Source organism: Monodon monoceros, unplaced genomic scaffold (genome assembly GCF_005190385.1).
Source record: "Monodon monoceros isolate NGI ecotype Baffin Bay Population unplaced genomic scaffold, NGI_Narwhal_1 Super_Scaffold_1, whole genome shotgun sequence".
Lineage (NCBI taxonomy): Eukaryota > Metazoa > Chordata > Mammalia > Artiodactyla > Monodontidae > Monodon > Monodon monoceros.
Genome location: NW_021703765.1, coordinates 7,420,307 through 7,439,766, shown reverse-complemented (window position 1 = coordinate 7,439,766; position 19,460 = coordinate 7,420,307). Strand labels below are relative to the sequence as shown.

Sequence of the window (19,460 nt, the reverse complement as noted above, 5' to 3'; positions counted from 1 at the left end):
TAACCTTCCAGGTTCTTTGGCTGGTCTAATAATTAAATTGACATTCGATTAACAGGAGAAAAACAATTTGTTACATATACACGGGAGTCCCCTGAGAGCCAGAGGCAAGTCTGGCAACCGAGGCTTATATGGCATATCCTGAGCTCAGGGAAGGGACAGGGGCCTGGGGCTTCCAAGGGGAGGAAGGTGAGTCACAGGACCATAAGAAGAGCAGATGTTTGGTAATTAACTGTTTGCCCTGCCACACTGATCGGTCATTCAGATAGAGTTATCTCTTGTGTCTGAGCCAGGCCCCCTGTCGGAATTCTTTTAGGCAATTAAGTGAGAGGTTAAAGCTCTTCCTGAGTCTTTTGGACCTTGACTGTCTTCAGCTCAAAATAATCCGCACGCCAAAGTGGCACATTTTGGGGAGGCTCATTCCGAACCCCTTCAATCTCAATGTCACATTCTTCTTTGGTCGTTAGTTGTTGTTTTTATGTAACAAAAAATACGCATTGATTAGGGTAATTACTGTAAGTCAGATAAATATAGAATATACTCAATGTAGGGTACATTTCACTCTACTGTACATTTATTTTTGTGTTGCATGCTGCTTAGAGCGATACATTCTGCCATTTTATATACCCCTCATATTATGGTTATAGCATATAGATAAGAGACACAGATAGATAAATAGATTGTAGGTAGGTAGACAATATATAGGTCAATATAGATATAAATTTGTTAGTGATACTTTGACAATGATTTGTTTTGTTCTCCTTTTGTTCTGCTGAGAGAGGTGGAGGGGCAGAGCCTTTGACCATGGTTTTTACTGGGGTGTAATCTCCTCAGGCTCTGCCCTCATGGAATTAGGGCAGAATAAAACTACTGAATCAAAAAATCAAAATAGAAACCACCTCATCACCCCTTCATGCACAGGTGCATTTTTTTCACTAAACTACATTTAAAAGTGTGGTTATTTTGCATCTCACTCCCTCAGTTGTGCTCCTTGAAGTGGCATCACCTCTTCTTTCCAAAGAGGAGAACATAGTCAAGCAACTATCATCATTGATCTTCCAGAGTCAAAGGAAAACTCTGGCGTTGGTGGGTGATATATCATCAAGTAAACTGCAGGTAGCATTGAGGAATAAAAATCCGTCGTTAGAATTTTTTCACCATACTGTTAACATTCTAACTGTGAAGCTGAGATCAATATGAATTAAATTCAACAGGCTTTCATTCAGAAGGTAAAGGGGGAAAGTTTTATATGCTTAAAGTTTAATAGATTGGAATTCATTAATAAGCAGCACATGTACTGGAACGGAAAACAAATTCCTGGTGTGAAAACATCCATTACATATAAAGACTTACCTATAACTTCAATTGCCGGTCACCCTCAAAACTGCACTTTACTTGGTTTACTGTATTCACTTCTGTCATCCAGTCTATAACCATAGAGGCAATATACACTGTGAAAGATTGACGTATCAATACTGACATCCTGCGTTTTGTTTGCTCTGATGTTTGGAAGAAAGGTGCAATATCAGATCTCTCCATGGTACTCCCAGGACAGCGCTCTGAGAGTATGAGCTGTTATGGTTTCCCCAGTGTGCTCTAGCTCTCTGGAGTCAAAAAGATTGAAAACCAGAATGATTCCTCTTTAATAAGTACACACTAGCTAAGTACGAGGCAGCTGCTGTTTAAAATCTCTATCCCTAAATGGCTGTGATGGGTTATGTCACCTCTTCCTGGAGAAGTCGTTAATAAAGACTTTTCCTTTTCTTGATTTTTACCAGGTAATCGGGATGATTGATTTGTATTAGAAAGTAATTTTTTATTTATGTCTCTCTAACTTCTGCATTTATGAAAAACATTTGTGTCAAAACACATTCTAGGGCTTCCCTGGTGGTGCAGTGGTTGAGAGTCCGCCTGCCGATGCAGGGGACGCGGGTTCGTGCCCCCGTCCGGGAAGATCCCACATGCCGCGGAGAGGCTGGGCCCGTGAGCCATGGCCGCTGAGCCTGCGCATCCGGAGGAGCCTGTGCTCCCGCAACGGGAGAGGCCACAACAGTGAGAGGCCGTGTACCGCAAAACAAACAAACAAACACATTCTAGAGATGTTATCTCTAGACTTAGGGAAACATAAACTGTTAAAGGGTAGGAAACATGATCTTGAACTCTTGACTCAAAAGTGAATGCTCAAAACACATCATTTGTTTTACTAGTGATAGAACTGTGGTTTTAGTTCTAAGGCCTTCAGCAGAAGATGTGTTGGGAGGATGAGGAACAGTCAAAAAAAGCAGGAGACAGAAAGAAAGAAGGAGGGGGGTAGGGAGGGAGGAAGGGGAAAGAAAGAAAAGAAAAGAAAGAAAAAGACCACTCAACAGCCAATAAATCGAGAGGCAATTTCAGTAGAGAAGGATGGACTTTATTCAGAAAAGCCGGCAATCTGGGGAGATGGTGGACTCATGTCCAGAGACCAGTTCCCAAGGTTCTGCTCAGCCATGACAGCTTTTAAAGGGAAAAAGGGGAAACCATCTCAGTTAATCATTAAGGCAGGAGGTCAGATTCTTCATCATTTTTCCGCTGTGTGCAGGCCTGCTGACTCCTTCCCATCTTCCTTGGGACGCGTCTTGCCCACGGGGTCTACCTGCCCCCGCAGGGTCCACCCGCAAATTTGCTAAGGGGAAGAAGCTAGGGGTAGAGAGTCAGTCATTCTTTAACTGCTTAATTCTTCATTCTTACTCGTTCTCATCCAGGAAAGGGACCAACAGGTTAGGTAAGGTGTTGTGTATATTTAGAAAAGCAGAAACCAGGAGCTATGTTAAATGTTGCCTGATCTCATCTTTATGACTAGGGTCTAAGGAAAACAGGGAAGAAGAAACAGAAAAGGGGCAAAGGAGCTGCTTACAGTAAGGAGGTCAGAGTTTTTCTTACTTAAGGCTCTCACCTTGACTTTAATTGCCATTCTACTTATTTAGATGATGGACTATAGAGCAGGGTCTTTAAAGTGGGATTTGTGAAGACGATGAGCATTTATTAAAGACGACAAATCAAACTAGTAAAGACCATGGGTGGTACCAAAGCTCGCTCACGGGAGGCACTTGTGAGTCTTCAATGAACTCAAAAATGTATTAGAAAATGCATTATAACGGATACAAGGAGGGGATGGCGTCGAGACCACTCTTCTCTCTGAGGACAGTTCTCAACCAGTGTCGCAAAAGGAACCACGTCCACTCCATTGTCCCAGCAGCCCTTCTCTGTGCACAGGCTCAGGCCTTTGTTGGCGTGTCTGTTCCTTGCTTTACGATTGTTGATAGTGAACACAGACGCTTACTGCTGCTGGTCTTTCCTTTGGTAGCACAGGAGATACTGTGACATGCTGGGTTTCTGCCTCTCCACCTGATGCTTCCATCCGGGATGCGCTCTTCCACAAGCTACAATGATGAGAAGGGGGGGCATCAAGAATGTGAGCTGGAAATGATCCCCATGCGCCGCCTTATGAGACTGTGTTATCCTTAAACTTTCCCTGATACATTTAATTACTATTTTTTACACAAATCTACATGGGATAGGCTGGGACTCGTTTTTGAACAGCCTGAACAACTTCACTCTCGGAATTAAGGACGATTGGGGGTGCCGTTTGTAAAGGTGACAACTTTTGGAGTTCTGCTTTCATTAAACTGATTAATATTCAGATGCCAGCTCTGAACTGTCTGCTCCCTCCGCCCGTGGTACATCTGTAATTAGCTCCAGACCCCCGGTGTCAGCACAGCAGCCAACCTGATTACACAGAAGGCATGTTATGTTCACCGAAAGGGCATCTGCTGCTCCAATTTCTCAGAAGGACAGGATGCAAACAGGCAATTAGAATTAGAGATAACCTTTGGAAAACGGTAAATAGAGTTCTGGCGGAGATGAAGGAGGTAAATCAAAGGATTTACTCACTCTTTGCTCAGCTCTGACCCTCTGTCCTTTACTGCCTGTTTAATTTCAAGATCGCATGGTTTTTAGATTGCTTCCATTGAGATCTTCTGTTTAAATTTTCATGATATGATGTTTTCCAAATCGCAAAGTTAATAAAAGCCTCCTGTAGCAAGTAACACACACACACACAGAGAAATCTGCACCAGTGGTAAAAAGGAGCTTGCACGTGTTCATGCTCCCATCTTCCCAGGATTTCATCTACATGTTGTCAGGTGAATCAGTCACTGTGGGTCCACAGCAGCCAATACATCCCACGTTGTCCATAAGGCCCGACCCTGCTTCTGGCGATTCGGCAACAAACCTTAAAACATGAGCCGGTTTTTAGAATCAACACTTTGTGTCTATCAAAGCTTCTCTATGAACATGTACTGCGTATCCTTACCTTACGAAGGGGAAGTCAAAGGCAGAAGGTGCCTCCCTGGATATCAGTTTTCAGAGAGGAATGAAACAGTTGCTTCCCCAAGATAGACACCAAAACGATGCTCCAAATATTCTCAGTGTGAAATGTCCCTCATACCCCACAGTTATCATCCATCACTCCCTCTACCAAGCTCCCAGACATTTAGGTACAGCTTTAATATATCAATCTATTTGTTTATAAACCTGTTTCTTCTACTAGGTTCTGAGGTAGCAACTTTTATTTTATGGTGAATCTACATTTTCTTTTTCCTTTTGTTTTTAATGTTGGAATTTTTTTTTTTACACAGCAGGTTCTTATTAGTCATCCATTTTATTCACATCAACGTATACATGTCAATCCCAATCTCCCAATTCATCACACCACCACCACCACCACCCCCTGCCGCTTTCCCCCCTTGGTGTCCATACGTTTGTTCTCTACATCTGTGTCTCAACTTCTGCCCTGCAAACCAGTTATCTGTACCATTTTCCTAGGTTCCACATATATGGGTTAATATACGCTATTTGTTTTTCTGACTTACTTCACTCTCTATGACAGTCTCTAGATTCATCAGCGTCTCTGCAAATGACTCTATTTCATTCCTTTTTATGGCTGAGTAATATTCCATTGTATATTTGTACCACAACTTTATCCATTCGTCTGTTGATGGGCATTTAGGTTGCCTTCATGACCTGGCTGTTGTAAATAGTGCTGCAATGAACATTGGGGTGCATGTGTCTTTTTGAATTATGGTTTTCTCTGAGTATATGTGCAGTAGTGGGATTTCTGGGTCATATGGTCATTCTATTTTTAGTTTTTTAAGGAACCTCCATACTGTTCTCCACAGTGGCTGTATCAATTTACATTCCCAGCAACAGTGCAAGAGGGTTTCCTTTTCTCCACACCCTCTCCAGCATTTGTTGTTTGTAGATTTCCTGATGAAGCCCATTCTAACTGGTGTGAGGTCAAATACCTCATTGTAGTTTTGATTTGCATTTCTCTAATAATTAGTGATGTTGAGCAGCTTTTCATGTGCTTCTTGGCCATGTGTATGTCTTCTGTGGAGAAATGTCTGTTTAGGTCTTCTGCCCATTTTGGGATTGGGTTGTTTGTTTTTTTAATATTGAGCTGCATGAGCTGATTCTATATTTTGGAGATTAATCCTTTGCCTGTTGATTCATTTGCAAATATTTTCTCCCATTCTGAGAGTTGTCTTCTCATCTTCTTAGTAGTTTCCTTTGCTTTGCAAAAGCTTTGACGTTTCATTAGGTCCCATTTGTTTATTTTTGTTTTTATTTACATTATTTACTCTAGGAGGTGGATCAAAAAAGATCTTGCTGTGATTTATGTCAAAGAGTGTTCCTCCTATGTTTTCCTCTAAGAGTTTTATAGTGTCTGGTCTTACATTTAGGTCTCTAATCCCTTTTGAGTTTATTTTTGTGTGTAGTGTTAGGGAGTGTTCTAATTTCATTCTTTTATATGTAGCTGTCCAGTTTTGCCAGCACCACTTATTGAAGAGGCTGTCTTTTCTTCACTGTATATCCTTGCCTCCTTTGACATAGATCAGTTGACCATAGGTGTGTGGGTTTATCTCTGAGCTTTCTCTCCTGTTCCATTGATCTATATTTCTTTTTTGTGCCAGTACCATATTGTCTTGATTACTGTAGCTTTGTAGTATCGTCTGAAGTCAGGGAGCCTGATTCCTCCAGCTCCATTTTTCTTTCTCAAGATTGCTTTGGCTACTCAGGGTCTTTTATGTTTCCATACAAATTGTGAAATTTTTTGTTCTAATTCTGTGAAGAATGCCATTGGTAGTTTGATGGGGAATGCAATGAATCTGTAGATTGCCTTGGGTAATATAGTCATTTTCACAATGTTGATTCTTCCAATCCAAGAACATGGTATATCTCTCCATCAGTTGGTATCATCTTTAATTTCTTTCGTCAGTGTCTTATAGTTTTCTGCATACAGGTCTTTTGTCTCCTAGGGTAGGTTTATTCCTAGGTATTTTATTCTCTTTGCTGCAATGGTAAATGGGAGTGTTTCCTTAATTTATCTTTCAGATTTTTCATTGTTAGTATATAGGAATGCAAGAGATTTCTGTGCATTAATTTTGTATCCTGCAACTTTACCAAATTCATTGATTAGCTCTAGTGGTTTTCTGGTCGCACCTTTAGGATTCTATATGTATAGTATCATGTCATCTGCAAACAGCGACAGTTTTATTTCTTCTTTTCCAATTTGTATTCGTTTTATTTCTTTCTCTTCTATAATTGCCATGGCTAGGACTTCCAAAACTATGTTGAATAATAGTGGTGAGAGTGGACATTCTTGTCTTGTTCCTCATCTTAGAGGAAATGCTTTCAGTTTTTCACCATTGAGAATGATGTTTGCTGTGGGTTTCTTGTATGTAACCTTTATTATGTTGAGGTAGGTGTCCCTCTATGCCCACTTTCTGGAGGGTTTTTATCATAAATGGGTGTTGAATTTTGTCACAAGCTTTTTCTGCATCTATTGAGATGATCATATGGTTTTTCTTCTTCAATTTGTTAATATGGTGTATCACATTGATTGATTTGCATATATTGAAGAATCCTTGCATCCCTGGGATAAATCCCACTTGATCATGGTGTATGATCCTTTTAATGTGCTGTTGGATTCTGTTTGCTAGTATTTTGTTGAGGATTTTTGCAACTATATTCATCAGTGATATTGGTGTGTAATTTTATTTTTTTGTAGTATCTTTGTCTGGTTTTGGTATCAGGGTGAAGGTGGCCTCATAGAATGAGTTTGGGAGTGTTCCTTCCTCTGCAATTTTTGGAAGACTTTGAGAAGGATGGGTTTTAGCTCTTCTCTAAATGTTTGATAGAATTCACCTGTGAAACCATCTGGTCCTGGACTTTTGTTTGTTGGAAGATTTTTAATCACAGTTTCAATTTCATTACTTGTGATTGTTCTGTTCATATTTTCTATTTCTTCCTGGTGCAGTCTTGGAAGGTTATACCTTTCTAAGAATTTGTCCATTTCTTCCAGGTTGTCCATTTTATTGGCATAGGGTTGCTTGTAGTAGTCTCTTAGGATGCCTTTTATTTCTGCCATGTCTGTTTTAACTTCTTTTTCACTTCCAATTTTATTGATTTGAGTCCTCTCCCTTTTTTTCTTGATGAGTCTGGCTAATGGTTTATGAATTTTGTTTATCTTCTCAAAGAACCAGCTTTTAATTCTATTGATCTTTGCTCTTGTTTTCTTTGTTTCTATTTCACTTATTTCTGCTCTGATTTTTATGATTTCTTTCCTTCTGCTAAGGTGGGGTTTTGTTTGTTCTTTTCTCCACTCCTTTTAGGTGTAAGGTTAGATTGTTTATTTGAGATGTTTGTTGTTTCTTGAGGTAGGATTGTATTGTTATAAACTGCCCTCTTAGAACTGCTTTTGCTGCATCCAATAGGTTTTGGATTGTCGTGTTTTCATTGTCATTTGTCTCTAGGTATTTTTTGATTTCCTCTTTGATTTCTTCAGTGATCTCTTGGTTATTTAGTAACATATTGTTTAGCCTCCATCTGTCTGTGTTTTTTATGTTTTTTTCCCTGTGACCGATTTCCAATCTCATAGCGTTGTCGTCAGAAAAGATGCTTGATATGATTTCAAGTTTCTTAAATTCACTGAGGCTTGATTTGTGACCCAAGATGTGATCCATCCTGGAGAATGTTCCATGCGCATTTGAGAAGAAAGTGTAATCTTCTGTTTTTGGATGGAATGTCTCATAAATATCAATTAAATCTATCTGGTCTATTGTGTCATTTAAAGCTTGAGTTTCCTTATTAATTTTCTGTTTGGATGATCTGAGGTAGCAACTTTGAATGATTTTTTTATCCCCATGGCTCTGCTAAATTTGGATGGCTCAGTCATTGTGAAGAGGCTCTATCTGCAGAGGTTAAAATCTGGAGTTTCAGAGTTAAGTAAACCTGAGTTTGAATATTAACTTTACCATTGCTAAGTTGTGTGACTTTGGGCTACTTACTTAATCTTTCTAAGCCTCATATTCTTGATCTCTAAAACGAGGATAATGGTACCTATCACAGCGCTTAAATGAGATCGTCCACATAAGGTATAAAGATTCCATAATTACTAACCATTGTCAATATTAAATTTGCAGTAAGAAGTTTCTTTCCCAGAAAAGGGAAGCATGCTATCATACTACATTTTTTAACATCTTTATTTGAATATAATTGCTTTACAATGGTGTGTTAGTTTCTGCTTTATAACACAGTGAATCAACTATACATATACATATATCCCCACATCTCATCCCTCTTGCATCTCCCTCCCTCCCACCCTCCCTATCCCACCCCTCTAAGTGGTGACAAAGCACTGACCTGATCTCCCTGTGCTGTGCAGCTGCTTCCCACTAGCGATCTAGTTTACATTTGGTAGTGTATATATGTCCATGCCAATCTCTCACTTTGCCCCAGCTAACCCTTCCCCATCCTCAAGTCCATTCTCTAGTAGGTCTGTGTCTTTATTCCCATCCTGCCCCTAGGGTCTTCACGACCATTGGTTTTTTTATTTTTTTAGATTCCATATATATGTGTTAGCATACAGTATTTCTTTTTCTCATTCTGACTTACTTCAGTCGGTATGGCAGACTGTAGGTCCATCCACCTCACTACAAATAACTCAATTTCATTTCTTTTTATGGCTCAGTAATATTCCATTGTATATATGTGCCACATCTTTATCCATTGATCTGTCGATGGACACTTAGGTTGCTTCCATACCCTGGCTACTGTAAATACAGCTGCAATGAATATTGTGGTACATGACTCTTTTTGAATTATGGTTGCCTCCAGGTATATGCGCAGTAGTGGTATTGCTGGGTCGTATGGTAGTTCTATTTTTAATTTTTTAAGGAACCTCCATACTGTTCTGCATGGTGGCTGTATCAATTTATATTCCCACCCAGAGGGCAAGAGGGTTCCCTTTTCTCCACACTGTCTCCAGCATTTACTGTTTGTACATTTTTTGATGATGGACATTCTGACTGGTGTGAGGTCATACCTCACTGTAGTTTTGATTTGCATGTCTCTAATGATTAGTGATGTTGAGCATCCTTTCATGTGTTTGTTGGCAATCTGTATATCGTCTTTGGAGAAATGTCTGTTTAGGTCTTCTGCCCATTTTTGGATTGAGTTTTTTGTTTTTTTGATATTGAGCTGCATGAGCTGCTTTTAAATTTTGGAGATTAATTCTCTGTCAGTTGCTTCATTTGCAAATATTTTCTCCCATTCTGAGGGTTGTCTTTTCATCTTGTTTATGGTTTCCTATGCTGTGCAAAAGCTTTTAAGTTTCATTAGGTCCCATTTGTTTATTTTTATTTCCATTTCTCTAGGAGATGGGTCAAAAAGGATCTTGCTGTGATTTATGTCATAGAGGGTTCTGCCTATGTTTTCCTCTAAGAGTTTTCCAGTGTCTGGCCTTACATTTAGGTCTTTAATCCACTTTGGGTTTATTTTTGTGTATGGTGGTAGGGAGTGTTCTAATTTCATTCTTTTACATGTTGCTGTCCAGTTTTCCCAGCACCACTTATCGAAGAGGCTGTCTTTTCTTCCTTCATTGTATATTCTTGCCTCCTTTATCAAAGATAAGGTGACCATATGTGTGTGGGTTTATCTCTGGGCTTTCTATCCTGTTCCATTGATCTATATTTCTGTTTTGTGCCAGTACCATACTGTCTTGATTACTGTAGCTTTGTAGTATCGTCTGAAGTCAGGGAGCCTGATTCCTCCAGCTCCATTTTTCTTTCTCAAGATTGCTTTGGCTATTCAGGGACTTTTGTGTTTCCATACAAATTGTGAAATTTTTTGTTCTATTTCTGTGTAAAATGCCAGTGGTAGTTTGATAGGGATTGCATTGAATCTGCAGATTGCTTTGGGTAGTATAGTCATTTTCACAGTGTTCATTCTTCCAGTCTAAGAACATTGTATATCTCTCCATCTATTTGTATCATCTTTAATTTCTTTCATCAGTGTCAGTTTTCTGCATACATGTCTTTTGTCTCATCAGGTAGGTTTATTCCTAGGTATTTTATTCTTTTTGTTGCAGTGGTAATGTGAGTGTTTCTTTAATTTCGCTTTCAGATTTTTCTTCATTAGTGTGTAAGAATGCAAGAGATTTCTGTGCATTAATTTTGTATCCTGCAACTTTACCAAATTCATTGATTAGCTCTAGAAGTTTTCTGATAGCATCTTTAGGATTCTCTATGTATAGTATCATGTCATCTGTAAACAGTGACAGCTTTACTTCTTTTTTCCCATTTGTATTCCTTTTATTTCTTTTTATTCTCTGACTGCTGTGGTTAAAACTTCCAAAACAATGTTGAATAACAGTGGTGAGAGTGGGCAAACTTGTTTTGTTTCTGATCTTAGTGGAAATGGTTTCAGGTTTTCACAAATGAGGATGATGTTGGCTGTTGGTTTGTCACATATGGCCTATATTATGTTGAGGTAAGTTCCCTCTATGCCTTCTTTCTGGAGGGTTTTTATCATAAATGGGTGTTGAATTTTGTCAAAAACTTATTCTGCATCTATTGAGATGATCATATGGTTTTTATTCTTCGATTTGTTAATATGGTGTATCACATTAATTGATGTGCATATATTGAAGAATCCTTGCTTTCCTGGGATAAACCCTACTTGATCATGGTGTATGATCCTTTTAATGTGCTGTTGGATTCTGTTTGCTAGTATTTTGTTGAGGGTTTTTGCATCTATGTTCATCAGTGATACTGGTCTGTAGTTTTCTTTTTTGGGACATCGTTGTCTGGTTTTGGTATCAGGGTGATGATAGCCTCGTAGAATGAGTGTGGGCGTGTTTTTCCCTCTGCTATAATTTGGAAGAGTTTGAGAAGGATAGGTGTTAGCTCTTCTCTAAATGTTTGATAGAATTCTCCTGTGAAGCCATCTGGTCCTGGGCTTTTGTTTGTTGGAAGAGTTTTAATCACAGTCTCAACTTCAGTGCTTGTGATTGGTTTGTTTATATTTTCGATTTCTTCCTGGTTCAGTCTCGGAAGTTTGTGCTTTTCTATGAATTTGTCCATTTCTTCCAGGTTGTCCATTTTATTGGCATAGAATTGCTTGTAGTTATCTCTCATGATCCTTTGTATTTCTGCAGTGTCAGTTGTTAAGTCTCCTTTTTCATTTCTAATTGTATTGACTTGAGTCTTCTTGCTTTTTTTCTTGATGAGTCTGGCTAATGGTTTATCAATTTTGTTTATGTTCCCAAAGAACCAGCTTTTAGTTTTATTGATCTTTGCTATTGTTTCCTTCATTTCTTTTTATTTCTGATCTGACCTTTATGATATCTTTCCTTCTACTAACTTTGAGATTTTTTTGTTCTTTTTTCTCTGATTGCTTTAGGTGTAAGGTTAGGTTGTTTATTTGAGATGTTTCTTGTTTCTTAAGGTAGGATTGTATTGCTATAACTTCCCTCTTCGAAATGCTTTTGCTGCATCCCATAGGTTTTGGGTCGTCGTGTTTTCATTGTCATTTGTTTCTAGGTATTTTTTCATTTCCTCAGGGATGTCTTGGTTATTAAGTAGTGTATTGTTTAGCCTCCATGTGTTTATATTTTTTACAGATTTTTTCCTTTAATTGATATCTAGTCTCATAGCATTCTGTTCAAAAAAGATACTTGATACGATTTCAATTTTCTTAAATTCACCAAGGCTTGATTTGTGACCCAAGGTGTGACCTATCCTGCAGAATGTTCCATGAGAACTTAGGAAGAAAGTGTATTCTGTTGTTTTTGGATGGAATGTCCTATAAATATCAATTAAGTCCATATTGTTTGATGTATCATTTAAAGCTTGTGTTTCCTTTTTTATTTTCATTTTGGATGATCTGTCCATTGGTGAAAGTGGGGTGTTAAAGTCCCCTAGTATGATTGTGTTACTGTCGATTTCCCCTTTTATGGCTGTTAGTATTTGCCTTATGTATTGGTGTGCTCCTATGTTGGTTGCAGAAATATTTATAATTGTTATATCTTCTTGGATTGATTCCCTGATCATTATGTAGTGTCCTTCTTGTCTCTTGTAATAGTCTTTGTTTTAAAGTCTATTTTGTCTGATATGAAAATTGCTACTCCAGCTTTCTTTTGATTTCCATTTGCATGGAATATCTTTTTCCATCCCCTGACTTTCTGTGTGTGTGTCCCTAGGTCTGAAGTGGGTCTCTTGTAGACAGCATATATACGGGTCTTGTTTTTGTATCCATTCAGTCAGTCTATGTCTTTTGTTTGGAGCATTTAATCCATTTACATTTAAGGTAGTTATCAATATGTATGTTCCTATTACCATTTTCTTAATTGTTTTGGGCTTGTTATTGTAGGTCTTTTCCTTCTTTTGTGTTTCCTGTCTAGGGAAGTTCCTTTAGCGTTTGTTGTTTAGCTAGTTTGGTGTTGCTGAATTCTCTTAGCTTTTGCTTGTCTGTAAAGGTTTTAATTTCTCTGTCAAATCTGAATGAGATCCTTGCTGGGTAGAGTAATCTTGGTTGTAGGTTTTTCCCTTTCACCACTTTAAATATGTCCTGCCACTCTCTTATGGCTTGCAGAGTTTCTGCTGAAAGATCAGCTGTTACCTTTATGGGGATTCCCTTGTATATCCTACTACAATTTATTGTAGTTGTTAACTTTAAAATATTATTATGGAGTTTCCACTCTGCATGAAGAATTTTGTTCTAAGCACGTTATAAAAATCTCGCTTTAAGAAATGGTTTTCTATGGAGCTGGAGGAATCAGGCTCGCTGACTTCAGACTAAACTACAAAGCTACAGTAATCAAGACAGTATGGTACTTGCACAAAAACAGAAATATAGATCAATGGAACAGGATAGAAAGCCCAGAGATAAACCCACATACATATGGTCACCTTATTTTTGATAAAGGAGGCAAGAATATACAGTGGAGAAAAGACAGCCTCTTCAATAAGTGGTGCTGGGAAAACTGCACCGTTACATGTAAGAGAATGAAATTAGAACACTTCTTAATACCATACACAAAAATAAACTCAAAATGGATTAAAGACCTAAATGTAAGGCCAGACACTAGAAAACTCTTAGAGGAAAACGTAGGCAGAATACTCTATTACATAAATCACACAAGATCCTTTTTGACCCACCTCCTAGAGAAACGGAAATCAAAACAAAAATAAACGAATGGGACCTAATGAAACTTAAAAGCTTTTGCACAGCAAAGGAAACCACAAACAAGACGAAAAGACAACCCTCAGAATGGGAGAAAATATTTGCAAATGACAAAGGATTAATCTCCAAAATTTATAAGCAGCTCATGCAGCTCAATATCAAAAAAATAAACAACCCAATCCAAAATGGGCAGAAGACTTAAACAGACATTTCTCCAAAGAAGATGTACAGATTGCCAACAAACATGAAAGGATGCTCAACATCTCTAATCATTAAAGAAATGCAAATCAAAACTGCAGTGAGGTATCACCTCACACCAGTCAGAATGGCCATCATCAAAAAATCTACGAACAACAAATGCTGGAGAGGGTGTGGAGAAATGGATATCCTCTTGCACTGTGGGTTCATTGTGTACATTGTTACAGCCACTATGGAGGACAGTATGGAGGTTCCTTAGAAAACTAAAAATAGAACTACCATATGACCCAGCAATCCCACTACTGGGCATATACCCTGAGTAAACCACAATTCATAAAGAGTCATGTACCACAGTGTTCATTGCAGCTCTATTTACAACAGCCAGGACATGGAAGCAACCTGAGTGTCCATCGACAGATGAATGGATAAAGAAGATGTGGCACATATATAGAATGGAATATTACTCAGCCATAAAAAGAAATGAAATTGAGTTATCTGTAGTGAGGTGGATGGACCTAGAATCTGTCATACAGAGTAAAGTAAGTCAGTAAGAGAAAAATATATACCGTATGCTAACACATATATGGAATTAAAAAAAAAAAAAAGGATATGAAGAACCTAAGAGCAGGACAGTAATAAAGACGCAGACTTAGAGAATAGACTTGAGGACACAAGGAGGGGGAAGGGGAAGCTGGGACAAAGTGAGAGAGTGGCTTGGACATATTTATACTACCAAATGTAAAATAGATAGCTAGTGGGAAGCAACCTCACAGCACAGGGAGATCAGCTTGGTACTTTGTGACCACCTAGAGGGGTTGGATAGGGAGGGTGGGAGGAAGACACAAAAGGGAGGAAATATGGGGATATATGTATACGTATAGCTGATTCACTTTGTTATAAAGCAGAAACTAACACTCCATTGTAAATCAATTATACTCCAATAAAAATGTTAAAAAATATATATATAGAAATGGTTTTCTAGCTTCTAAAGTTCGAGAAAAACTAAATCTAACTCTAAACCTAACCCAAAGTTTTTTTTTTTTTTAATTGAGTCATACTATTGTTTCATTCTTTTTAGAATTTTTTAAAAAATTTATTTATTGTATTTTATTTTTGGCTGTAGTGGATCTTCGTTGCTGCCCTTGGGGCTTTCTCTGTTTGCAGCAAGCGGGGGCTACTCTTCATTGCTGTGCGCGGGCTTATTGCAGTGGCTTCTCTTGTGGCAGAGCACAGGCCCCAGGCGCACGGGCCTTGGTAGTTGTGGCGCGAGGGCTCAGTAGTTGTGGCTCATGGGCTTAGTTGCTCTGCGGCATGTGGGGTCCTCCCGGACCAGGGCTCGAACCCGTGTCCCCTTCGTTGGCAGATGGATTCTTAACCCCGCCGCACCACCAGGAAGCCCCAAACCCTACGTTTTTAATGCAAGAAAAAAAAAATGTCAGGCAAAACGTCAGGGTTAAGTCTTCAGTTGTTTTTTTCTTTCCATCTGTGAGTATAAACAAGACATTGCCCCCTAAAGAGATGAACCCCTTCTCCCAAGCCTTACATCACTCAGTCCATGTAGCCCAAGGGAAATGGGACACTGTTTTTCAGTCCGTGGAGTTGCAAAATTCCTGAATGACTTTATTCAGCTCAGTGTAGAAGAGGTGTCCACAGCCCACCCTCCCGCCCAAGGTCAATTCTTGCTGATTCATCACCCTGACTCCTGAGTAACCTGAGAACTTCCTCTACCAGGCCCCAACCTGTCTCCTCAGGTAGACCAAGTTTGCTTGAGCCCATTACTACTAAGCTGATTTTATCATGGCTGGACCAGAGATGAAAGCCAAGATGCAGACTGTTAATTAAGTTCTCCTGACATAGCACAATGAAAAATCTGAAGGTAACTCAGTGTGAAATGTTAACAGTCAGCCATTTAATCATATTCTATTAGATGCATAAAAGTAGTTACTAAAAGGCCCAGAGTTTCCAGATATTATATTGGATTAGTATAATCTAACAATGACCTTATTCAAACAAATCGCTTCACTCTCTTTAATTCAAACCTGAAATTTCAATTTCAGAAAACTGAAGCCAGGAAGAAAAATATTAATGTAAGTGAACTTTTTTCCCTCTCAAGGTTCTTCTATGTAGTTTATAGTTTGTGAAGTGTAGCTTAACACAATTAAACCTGAAACTTGGTCTCTATACTTGATTTTTCTCCATCAAGCTTCCCCATGCAATTTTCTAAATATAATAGGTAACATATAGTTCTATATGGATCAAACTTTTACGGAAAAAATATATTCCTTTTGATTCAGTAGGGAATAAATATGGTACATGACATTAGCTCAAGGAAAGGTTAATACAACCATGACAGAAGGTCAGCTGTCATCATGTATTTATGTGCATGTGCACACACACATACACACACATACGTATGTACACACACATACATATGTACACACGCACACAGGACCATTTGGCTCACTGGTGTCTCACCGTATATCACTTCCCTTGAAATGTGCCTATTAAGCTACACTTCACAAACGATAAACTACACAGAAGAACGTTGAGAGGAGAAAATTCACTTATATTTTTCTTCCTGACTTCTGTTTTTTTAACCTCATCTCTACCTCTGGCTCTTCAACTAAATGTACCCAATCCCTAGTTCTAGGTTTAAAAATTGTATTTCATACATCTTCCCCTTTATTTTTTTTTGTCTGCCAGAGAGCATCACATCTGGAGACTTGATAATGATTGGAGAATAAGAAAAGATGAGAAACATCAGAAATTAGCATCATTAAAATTATACTGCAGAGTTAATGTAGATTTAAGCCAGATGTGGCCTTCAGTGAAGTTGTGGCACTTACCCCACTGCCCTATAAATAACAGATGCTAACTCAATGTTTGCTACTTCAGACTTCAAACAGCCAGTATTTTAAAACTTAGGAGCATGGTTACATGAGAGAAATTTATGTTAAGAATTTAAAACATGTACTTATGTTTTAACGTCTGTATTTTAACACAGTAAGAATAGTATAGTTTGGGCATGTTCCTAGAAATTTTTGATTGGCATTGCTATATTGCATTGGTTTGGTAGGGAATTTAGAACCTCCATTTTATTAATATGTCTAAATATTCATAATGCAAAAAAGAAATTCAATGCCAAACTTCAAATGACATAATATGTCTTTTACGTATATATTCAAAGATAAAAGGTATGTGACTTTAGAACAGAATGTTCTCACTGACATCACAACTCTGTGAGAGAAATTATACTTCTTATCCTTCTGTCCGTCAGAAAATCCCATTCTTCCAAATGAATTTGGGAAGTTGCCTCTCTGTTGTATATTTGAGGAATAGTCATTGTCTACGGCCCTGGAGTATTATTTTAGAATTCTGTATGTGCTCAAAAAAGAGGTTGGCTTAGAAATACCTCGTGCTTGTGTTGGGCTGAAGATCTGCAAGCCTTATAGTTGCCCAGACTTGAGACCAAAGACAGAGCCTGGAGACAGTGACAGAGACATCAATTGTTTGCTGGACAGGAGGCCTCACACAAAGGGTCCTGGAGTGGCACCCCACCTGTGTGGCACTGTAATCTTAGACTTTCCTTTAACAATAGTAATGGCGTTTCATATTCTGCCCTTTCCTATCCTTACAGCATTTTCTCCCTCAGTAAATCTCATGCCAGGGATGTAACTGTCCCAAGTGGGAATGCACTTTCCCATTTTTACTCTCTTTTTTAATATTGGGTTGGCCAAAAAGTTCATTCGGATTTTGCCATATCCTATGGAGAAACCTGAGCAAACGGGCCAACCCGGTACTGTCACTTCCATCCAGTGTCCTTTCCACGTCTGTCTTGTACTAGTGACTTTGTTATGTGTACTTTGAGGTCCAGATAAAAGTTTAATCGTATCTTTCTCCAAATAGACCCCTACCTGCTCACTAGGTTGTCAAAGTAGAAAATACCTTTGCTTTCCCTGGTACCTACCCAGCAGAGTGCCTTAGAAAGGGCTTTCGGGCTGATCTTATCTATACAAAAAGCAGTATGTTTCTGGCAAGAAATTCCCATGTTGTCGTGCTGCTATTTATTAAATTCTTGTAATTGTGTTGCCTTATGATAGAAGTTTTGCCATGGAGAGAAGATGCAGCCCAAGTTATTTTGGCTCTAATTTGTAAGATAAAAATTAAAAATACAGTTGACCCTTGAACAACACAGGGGTTGGGGGCACCACCCCTCTACGCAGTTGAAAATCCATGTATAACTTATAGTCAGTCTTCTGTATCCGTGCTTCTGCACCCAAGGATTCAACTAACCCTGGTAATTCTATTGAAAACTCCTAAGTGGACACACACACTTGTTCAACATTGTGTAGTTCAAGGGTCAGCTGTATTCTCAGCTCTTAGAAGTGAAAGGTGATTTGGCAGTGGCCCCTCTCCCTCTCCTGTCCCCCTCCCCCCTCTTCTCCAACCTCTCCCTCCCTTTCCCTGTTTCCCCCCTTGCCCTCTCCTCTTCCCTCTATCCCTCCCCCCCATCCCTCTCCCTCCCTCTTGATGCTAAAAACTCAGCCTCTGTGCACAGATGCCGAATCGAATCTCAGAGACAGAGTTTTGGGTGAAGTAGAAAAGAATAGTTTTATTGCTTTGCCAGGCAAAGGGGGACACAGCAGGCTTGTGTCCCTGAAAACCTGTGTGTCCCAACCAGGGGGATTTGGTGAGGAGTTTGACAGCAGTCCCTTCAAGGGTGGGGTTGATGATAAGATTAGGGTGTGTGCAGGGCCTGCAGTCCTTTAATCTGGTCGCAGGTAATCTGATGAGTTTCTGTGGTTCCTTTAATCTGGCCTCAGGTGGTGTTATGGAAGGGCTTCTCTGGTTCCTTTAATCTGGAATGGAGAATGCTGACATTATCCATCTGTTGGGGGTTTTAGGTCCGTACAGGGCTTGAAGATACCTTGAGGGGGAACCAGGATCTGCCCCAAGGCTGCACTATTGTTTCTTGACTGCCCCTCCCTTGTCTCTGCATCCCCTCCCTTCCCTGATAAGCAACTGTTCAAATCTGCCCTTTGGAACTCAGGGAAGGTCATAGAGGCTGGAGGCTGTTCCCTACAAACAAGAAATGGGGGACACGGAAAGGCTTCGGTGCCCAGGAGCCCCACAGGGTCCTGCTCAGTTTCACTCCCCCCTCTCTGTCTCTCCCTCCCTCTCCCCCTCTCACTGTCCTACTCTTTCCCTCTCCCCATCGCGCTCTCTCTCCCTCTGTGTGTGTGTGTTTAACCTGCCGTTGTACCACAGTTCACCTGACTTCATATTTAGGAGGCTCTTCCTTGGTTTTCTTCTCGGTAAATGATGCTAGTGGGCTGGTAACTCCTGCAATGTCCTTTAAACCTGAACTTAACCTTTTCTATCTTGGGAATCTACACTTGACATATTTTTCATATTTTCACATTTTTGTAAAAAATAATCTGAATTCGGTGGCAGCATCCTGTTTACTGGGAAAAGAAATAGCTTATTTTAATCTGAATTGTACAAATGATTGTATAATTGTATAAATAATAGGACATGAAAATGTGGACCCACCTTTACATTTAAAGAAAATTTTAAAATATATAACATATATAATTTCTGAAATATATATTTTTTATTAATATTGATATATATTATAATTGTATTTAAATATATAACATATATTTCTAAAATTATAATTCGGAATGAAGGTTATGTGTCAG

The 19,460-nt window shown here is 39.1% G+C and overlaps 1 protein-coding gene and 1 long non-coding RNA gene across 2 annotated transcripts in view; one reads left to right on the top strand and one right to left on the bottom strand.

Annotated features, from left to right (window-relative positions):
• Positions 1-19,460, top strand: part of DOK6 (docking protein 6) — a 392,119-nt gene that overhangs the window by 327,642 nt on the left and 45,017 nt on the right. The window lies entirely within an intron of this gene.
• Positions 18,353-19,460, bottom strand: part of LOC114894248 — a 54,928-nt gene continuing 53,820 nt past the window's right edge. The window contains exon 3 of the long non-coding RNA XR_003793188.1: positions 18,353-18,617. This is a non-coding gene — a long non-coding RNA (uncharacterized LOC114894248). The remainder of the gene's footprint in view (positions 18,618-19,460) is intronic.